Raw genomic sequence first — 10,000 nt, 5'->3', positions numbered from 1 at the left:
AAACCTAACCCTAACCCCAACCCTAACCTTAACCCCATAACCCTAACCCTAACCTTAAGCCTAACATAACCCCATAACCCTAACTCTAACCCTAACTCTAACCCTAATGATATCCCTAACCTTAACCCTAACCCTAACCCTAACCCCTTAACCTTAATCCCTAAATCCTAAACACTGAACAATCATAAATCCTAAACCCTGAACAACCCTAAATCATAAACCCTGAATAACCCTAAACACTAACCTCTAAACAACCCTAAACAACCCTAATCACCAAACCATAAACAACCCTAAACACTAAACCCTAAACAACCCTATACCCTAAACCTTAAACACTAAACCCTAAATAACCCTAAACCCTAAACCATTAACACTATACTCTAAACAACACTAAACACTAAACCCAAAACAACCCTAAAACCTAAACCTTAAACACTAAACCTTAAACAACCCTAAACCCTAAACACTAAACCCTAAACAACCCTAAACTTTTAACCCTAAACTCTATACCCTAAACAACCCTATACCTTAAACAATCCTAAACTCTAAACCCTAAACCCTTAACCTAAACCACCCTAAACCTTAAACAATCCTAAACCCTAAACCTTAAACCCTAAACACTAAACCCTAAACCCTAAACCTAACAATAACCATAACCCTAACCCTAACCCCTAACCCTTACCCTAACCCTAACCCTAACCCTAACCTAACCATAACCCTAACCCTAACCCTAACCCTAAACCTAAACCTAAACCTAAACCTAATCCTAACCCTAACCTGAACGCTAATCCTAACCCTAACCCTAACCCTAACCCTAACTGTAACCATAACACTAAACTCTAAACCCTAAACCTAATCCACCCTAAACCTTAAACAATCCTAAACCATAAACCTTAGACCCTAAATCTTAAATCTAACAATAAACCTAAACCTAACCCTAAATCTAACGCTAACCCTAACCCTAACCCTAAACCCTCCCTGACTTTAACCCTAACCCTAACCCTAACCCTAACCCTAAACCTAACCCTGACCTTAATCCTAACACTAACCCTATTTCTAATTCTAACCCTAACACTAATCCTAAACTTAAACCTAACCCCCTAATAATAACCCTAACACTAACACTAACCCTAACCCCTAACCCTAACCCTAATCCTAACCCTAACCTAACCCTAACCCTAACCCAAACCCTAACACTAACCCCCTAACATTTACCATAACCCTAACCCTAACCCTAACCCTAACCCTTACCATAACCCTAACCCTAACCCTAACCCCATCCCTAACCCTAAACCTAACCGTAACCATAACACTAAACTCTAAACCCTAAACCTAATCCACCCTAAACCTTAAACAATCCTAAACCATAAACCTTAAACCCTAAACCCTAAATCTAACAATAAACCTAAACCTAACCCAAAATCTAACCCTAACCCTATCCCTAACCCTAAACCTAACCCTGACCCTAAACCTACCCCTAATCCTAACACTAACCATAACCCTAACCCTAACATTAACCCTAACCTTAACCCTAACCCTAACCCTAACCCTAAACCTAACCTTAACTCTAACCCTAACCCTAACCCTAACCGTAACCATAATACTAAATTCATAACCCTAAACCTAATCTACCCTAAATCTTAAACAATCCTAAACCTTAAACCTTAAACCCTAAACCCTAAATCTAACAATAAACCTAAACCTAACTCTAAATCTAACCCTAACCCTAACCCTAACCCTAAACCTAAACCTGACCCTAAGCTAACCCTAATAATAACACTAATCATAACCCAAACACTATCCCTAACCCTAACCCTAAACCTAACCCTAAACCTCACACTATCCCTAATCTTAACACTAAACCCTAAACTTTAAATCTAACCCTAACCCTAACCCTACCCTTAACCCTAACCCTAACCATATCCCTAAACCTAACCCTGACCCTAATCCTAACACTAACCCTATTTCTAATTCTAACCCTAACACTAATCCTAAACTAAAACCTAACCCCCTAATAATAACCCTAACACTAAACCTAACCCTAACCCTAACCCTAACACTAACCCTAACACTAACCCCTAACCCCTAACACTAACCCTAACCCTAACCCCTAACCCTAACCCTAAACCTAACCCTAACCTTAACCCTAACCCTAACCTTAACCCTAACCCTAACCCTAAACCCTAACCCTTACCCTAACCCTAACCCTAACCCTAACCCTAAACCTAACCCTAACCCTAACCCTAACCATAACCCTAACCCTAACCCTAACCCTAACCCTAACCCTAACCCTAACCCTAACCCTAAACCTAACCCTAACCCTAACCTTAACCCTTATCCTAACCCTAACCCTAGCCCTAACCCTAACCCTAACCGTAACCATAACACTAAACTCTAAACCCTAAACCTAATCCACCCTAAACCTTAAACAATCCTAAACCATAAACCGTAGACCGTAAACCCTAAATCTAACATTAAACCTAAACCTAACCCTAAATCTAACCCTAACCCTAAACCCTCCCTGACCCTAACCCTAACCCTAACCCTAACCTTAACCCTAAACCTAACCCTGACCCTAATCCTAACACTAAACCTATTTCTAATTCTAACCCTAACACTAATCCTAAACTTAACCCTAACCCCCTAATAATAACCCTAACCCTAACACTAAACCTAACCCCTAACCCTAACCCTAACCCTAACCCTAACCTAACCCTAAGCCTAACCCTAACCCTAACCCAAACCCTAACACTAACCCCCTAACTTTTACCCTAACCCTAACCCTAACCCTAACACTTACCATAACCCTAACCCTAACTCTAACCCCATCCCTAACCCTAACCCTAACCGTAACCATAACACTAAACTCTAAACCCTAAACCTAATCCACCCTAAACCTTGAACAATCCTAAACCATAAACCTTAAACCCTAAACCTTAAATCTAACAATAAACCTAAACCTAACCCTAAATCTAACCCTAACCCTATCCCTAACCCTAAACCTAACCCTGACCCTAACCCTAACCCTAATCCTAACACTAACCATAACCCTAACCCTAACACTAACCCTAACCTTAACCCTAACCCTAACCCTAACCCTAACCCTAACCCTAACTCTAACCCTAACTCTAACCCTAACCGTAACCATAATACTAAACTCTAAACACTAAACCTAATCCACCCTAAACCTTAAACAATCCTAAACCATAAACCTTAAACCCTAAACCCTAAATCTAACAATAAAACTAAACCTAACCCTAAATCTAACCCTAACCCTAACCCTAACCCTAAACCTAAACCTGACCCTAACCCTAACCCTAATCCTAACACTAATCATAACCCAAACACTAACCCTAACCCTAACCCTAAACCTAAGCCTAAAACTCACACTATCCCTAATCCTAACACTAAACCCTAAACTTTAAATCTAACCCTAACCCTAACCCTACCCTTAACCCTAACCCTATCCCTAAACCTAACCCTGACCCTAATCCTAACACTAACACTATTTCTAATTCTAACCCTAACACTAATCCTAAACTAAAACCTAACCCCCTAATAATAACCCTAACACTAAACCTAACCCTAACCCTAACCCTAACCCTAACCCTAACCCTAACACTAACCCCTAACCCCTAACACTAACCCTAACCCTAACCCCAAACCCTAACCCTAACCCTAACCTTAACCCTAACCCTAACCCTAACTTTATCTCTAACCCTAATTCTTACCCTAACACTAACACTAACCTTAAAACTAACCCTAACCTTAACCCTCACCCTAACCCTCACCTTAACCCTAAACCTAACCCTAACACTAACCCTAACACCCTAAATCCTAAACCTTAAACCCCGAAAAACCCTAAACACTAATTCCAAAAGCACCCTAAACTCTAAACTATAAACACTAAATGCTAAAAAACCCTAAACCCTAAACCCTAAACACTAAACCCTAAACAAGCCTAAACCCTAAAACCATTAACACTATACCCTAAACAACCCTAAACCCTTAACCCTAAACATTATACCCTAAACCCTAAAACACTATACAACCTTAAACCCTAAACCTTAAAATATCCTAAATCATAAATCCTGAACAACACTAAACACTAAATTATAAACAACCCTAAAAAACCCTAAACAACTCTAAACGCTAAAACTTAAACAACCCTAACCATTAAACAATCTTAAACGCTAAATTCTATACCCTAAACCTAAACCACCCTAAAACTTAAACAATCCTAAACCCTAAACCTTAAACCATAAACCCTAAATTTTAAACCATAAATCTAAGAATAACCATAACCCTAACCCTAACCCTAAACCTAAACCTAACCCTAACCCCAACCCTAACCTTAAGCCCATAACCCTAACCCTAACCTTAAGCCTAACATAACCCCATAACCCTAACTCTAACCCTAACTCTAACCCTAACTCTAACCCTAATGCTAACCCTAACCCTAACCCTAACCCTAACCCTAACCCTAACCCCTTAACCTTAATCCCTAAATCCTAAACCCTGAACAACAATAAATCCTAAACCCTGAACAACCCTAAATCATAAACCCTGAATAACCCTAAACACTAAACTCTAAACAACCCTAAACAACCCTAATCACTAAACCATAAACAACCCTAAACACTAAACCCTAAACAACCCTATACTCTAAACCTTAAACACTAAACCCTAAATAACCCTAAACCCTAAACCATTAACACTATACCCTAAACAACATTAAACACTAAACCCAAAACAACCCTAACACCTAAACCTTTAACACTAAACCTTAAACAACCCTAAACCCTAAACACTAAACCCTAAACAACCCTAAACTTTTAACCCTAAACTCTATACCCTAAACAACCCTAAACCTTAAACAATCCTAAACTCTAAATCCTAAACCCTTAACCTAAACCACCCTAAACCTTAAACAATCCTAAACCCTAAACCTTAAACCCTAAACACTAAACCCTAAACCCTAAACCTAACAATAACCATAACCCTAACTCTAACCCCTAACCCTTACCCTAACCCTAATACTAACCCTAATCCTAACCTAACCCTAACCCTAACCCTAACCCTAACCCTAACCCTAAACCTAATCCTAACCCTAACCTTAACCCTAATCCTAACCCTAACCCTAACCCTAACCCTAACCGTAACCATAACACTAAACTCTAAACCCTAAACCTAATCCACCCTAAACCTTAAACAATCCTAAACCATAAACCTTAGACCCTAAATCCTAAATCTAACAATAAACCTAAACCTAACCCTAAATCTAACCCTAAACCTAACCCTAACCCTAAACCCTCCCTGACTTTAACCCTAACCCTAACCCTAACCCTAACCCTAAACCTAACCCTGACCCTAATCCTAACACTAACCCTATTTCTAATTCTAACCCTAACACTAATCCTAAACTTAAACCTAACCCCCTAATAATAACCCTAACCCTAACACTAACCCTAACCCCTAACCCTAACCCTATCCCTAACCCTAACCTAACCCTAACCCTAACCCTAACCCTAACCCAAACCCTAACACTAACCTTCTAACTTTTACCATAACCCTAACCCTAAACCTAAGCCTAACCCTTACCATAACCCTAACCCTAACCCTAACCCCATCCCTAACCCTAACCCTAACCGTAACCATAACACTAAACTCTAAACCGTAAACCTAATCCACCCTAAACCTTAAACAATCCTAAACCATAAACCTTAAACCCTAAACCCTAAATCTAACAATATACCTAAACCTAACCCTAAATCTAACCCTAACCCTATCCCTAACCCTAATCCTAACCCTGACCCTAACCCTAACCCTAATCCTAACACTAACCATAACCCTAACCCTAACATTAACCCTAACCTTAACCCTAACCCTAACCCTAACAATAACCCTAACCCTAAATCTAACCCTAACCCTAACCCTAACCGTAACCATAATACTAAACTCTAAACCCTAAACCTATTCTACCCTAAAGCTTAAACAATCCTAAACCTTAAACCTTAAACCCTAAACCCTAAATCTAACAATAAACCTAAACCTAACCCTAAATCTAACCCTAACCCTAACCCTAACCCTAAACCTAAACCTGACCCTAACCCTAACCCTAATAATAACACTAATCATAACCCAAACACTATCCCTAACCCTAACTCTAAACCTAACCCTAAACCTCACACTATCTCTAATCTTAACACTAAACCCTAAACTTTAAATCTAACCCTAACCCTAACCCTACCCTTAACCCTAACCCTAACCATATCCCTAAACCTAACCCTGACCCTAATCCTAACACTAACCCTATTTCTAATTCTAACCCTAACACTAATCCTAAACTAAAACCTAACCCCCTAATAATAACCATAACACTAAACCTAACCCTTACCCTAACCCTAACACTAACCCCTAACCCCTAACACTAACCCTAACCCTAACCCCTAAACCTAACCCAAACCCTAACCCTAACCTTAACCCTAACCCTAACCCTAACCCTAACCCTATCCCTAATTCTATCCCTTACCCTAACACTAACACTAACCTTAACCCTAACCCTAACCTTAACCCTCACCCTAAACCTCACCTTAACCCTGAACCTAACCCTAACACTAACCCTAACACCCTAAATCCTAAACCCTAAACCCCGAAAAACCCTAAACACTAATTCCAAAAGCACCCTAAACCCTAAACTATAAACACTAAACGCTAAAAAACCCTAAACCCTAAACCCTAAACACTAAACACTAAACAAGCCTAAACCCTAAAACCATTAACACTATACCCTAAACAACCCTAAACCCTTAACACTAAACATTATACCCTAAACCCAAAACACTATACAACCTTAAACCCTAAACCTTAAAATATCCTAAATCATAAATCCTGAACAACCCTAAACACTAAATCATAAACAAACCTAAAAAACCCTAAACAACTCTAAACGCTAAAACCTAAACAACCCTAACCATTAAACAATCTTAAACGCTAAACCCTATACCCTAAACCTAAACCACCCTAAAACTTAAACAACCCTAAATCCTAAACCTTAAACCATAAACCCTAAAATTTAAACCTTAAATCTGAGAATAACCATAACCCTAAACCTAACCCTAAACCTAAACCTAAACCTAACCCGAACCCTAACCTTAACCCCATAACCCTAACCCTAACCTTAAGCCTAACATAACCCCATAACCCTAACTCTAACCCTAACTCTAACCCTAATGCTAACCCTAACCCTAACCCTAACCCAAACCCTAACCCCTTAAGCTTAATCCCTAAATCCTAAACCCTGAACAACCATAAATCCTAAACCCTGAACAACCCTAAATCATAAACCCTGAATAACCCTAAACACTAACCTCTAAACAACCCTAAACAACCCTAATCACTAAACCATAAACAACCCTAAACACTAAATCCTAAACAACCCTATACCCTAAACCTTAAACACTAAACCCTAAATAACCCTAAACCCTAAACCATTAACACTATACCCTAAACAACACTAAACACTAAACCCAAAACAACCCTAAACTTTTAACCCTAAACACTATACCCTAAACAACCCTAAACCTTAAACAATCCTAAACTCTAAACCCTAAACCCTTAACCTAAACCACCCTAAATCTTAAACAATCCTAAACCCTAAACCTTAAACCCTAAACACTAAACCCTAAACCCTAAACCTAACAATAACCATAACCCTAACCCTAACCTCTAACCCTTACCCTAACCCTAACCTAATCCTAATCTTAACCCTAACCCTACCCCTAACCCTAACCCTAACCCTAACCCTAACCCTAAACCTAAACCTAATCCTAACCCTAACCTTAACCCTAATCCTAACCCTAACCCTAACCCTAACCTTAACCGTAACCATAACACTAAACTCTAAACCCTAAACCTAATCCACCCTAAACCTTAAACAATCTTAAACCATAAACCTTAGACCCTAAATCCTAAATCTAACAATAAACCTAAACCTAACCCTAAATCTTACCCTAACCCTAACCCTAACCCTAAACCCTCCCTGACCCTAACCCTTACCCTAACCCTAACCCTAACCCTAAACCTAACCCTGACCCTAATCCTAACACTAACCCTATTTCTAATTCTAACCCTAACACTCATCCTACACTTAAACCTAACCCCCTAATAATAACCCTAACCCTAACACTAACACTAAACCCTAACCCTAACCCTAACCCTAACCCTAACCCTAACCTAACCCTAACCCTAACCCTAACCCTAACCTTAACACTAACCCCTAACCCTTACCCTAACCCTAACCCTAACCCTAACCCTAACCATTACCCTAAACCTAACCCTAACCCTAAGCCTAACACTAACCGTAACCATAACACTAAACTCTAAACCCTAAACCTAATCCACCCTAAACCTTAAACAATCCTAAACCATAAACCTTAAACCCTAAAACCTAAATCTAACAATAAACCTAAACCTGACCCTAAATCTAACCCTAACCCTAACCCTAAACCTAACCCTAACCCTAACCCTAAACCTAACCCTGACCCTAACCCTAACCCTAATCCTAACACTAACCATAACCATAACTCTAACCCTAACTCTAACCCTAACTCTAACCCTAATGCTAACCCTAACCCTAACCCTAACCCTAACCCTAACCCTAACCCCTTAACCTTAATCCCTAAATCCTAAACCCTGAACAACCATAAATCCTAAACCCTGAACAACCCTAAATCATAAACGCTGAATAACCCTAAACACTAACCTCTAAACAAACCTAAACAACCCTAATCACTAAACCATAAACAACCCTAAACACTAAACCCTAAACAACCCTATACCCTAAACCTTAAACACTAAACCCTAAATAACCCTAAACCCTAAACTATTAACACTATACCTTAAACAACACTAAACACTAAACCCAAAACAACCCTAAAACCTAAACCTTAAACACTAAACCTTAAACAACCCTAAACCCTAAACACTAAACCCTAAACAAACCTAAACTTTTAACCCTAAACACTGTACCCTAAAAAACCTAAAACCTTAAACAATCCTAAACTCTAAACCCTAAACCCTTAACCTAAACCAACCTAAATCTTAAACAATCATGAACCCTAAATCTTAAACCCTAAACACTAAACCCTAAACCCTAAACCTAACAATAAAAATAACCCTAACCCTAACCCCTAACCCTTACCCTAACCCTAACCCTAACCCTAATCCTAACCCTAACCCTAACCCTAACCCTAACCCTAACCCTAACCCTAACCCTAAACCTAATCCTAACCCTAACCTTAACCCTAACCCTAACCCTAACCCTAACCCTAACCCTAACCCTAACCCTAACCCTAACCCTAAACCTAATCCTAACCCTAACCTTAACAATAATCCTAAACCTAACCCTAACCCTAACCCTAACCGTAACCATAACACTAGACTCTAAACCCTAAACCTAATCCACCCTAAACCTTAAACAATCCTAAACCATAAACCTTAGACCCTAAATCCTAAATCTAACAATAAACCTAAACCTAACCCTAAATCTAACCCTAACCCTAACCCTAAACCCTCCCTGACCCTAACCCTAACCCTAACCCTAACCCTAACCCTAAACCTAAACCTAACCCTGACCCTAATCTTAACACTAACCCTATTTCTAATTCTAACCCTAACACTAATCCTAAACTTAAACCTAACCCCCTAATAATAACCCTAACCCTAACACTAACCCTAACCCCTAACCTTAACCCTAACTCTAACACTAACCCTAACCTAACCCTAACCCTAACTCTAACCCTAACACTAACCCTAACACTAACCCCTAACCCTTACCCTAACCCTAACCCTAACCCTAAGCATCACCCTAACCCTAACCCTAACCCTAACCCTAACCCTAACCCTAACCCTAACCCTAACCCTAACCCTAACCCTAACCCTAACCCTAACCCTAACCCTAACACTAACCGTAACCATAACACTAAACTCTAAACCATAA

The sequence above is a fragment of the Micromys minutus genome (genome assembly GCF_963924665.1).
Source record: "Micromys minutus genome assembly, chromosome: 31".
Taxonomy (NCBI): Eukaryota; Metazoa; Chordata; class Mammalia; order Rodentia; family Muridae; genus Micromys; species Micromys minutus.
The sequence above is the reverse complement of the archived record's forward strand: the minus strand, read 5'-3'. Positions refer to the sequence as shown.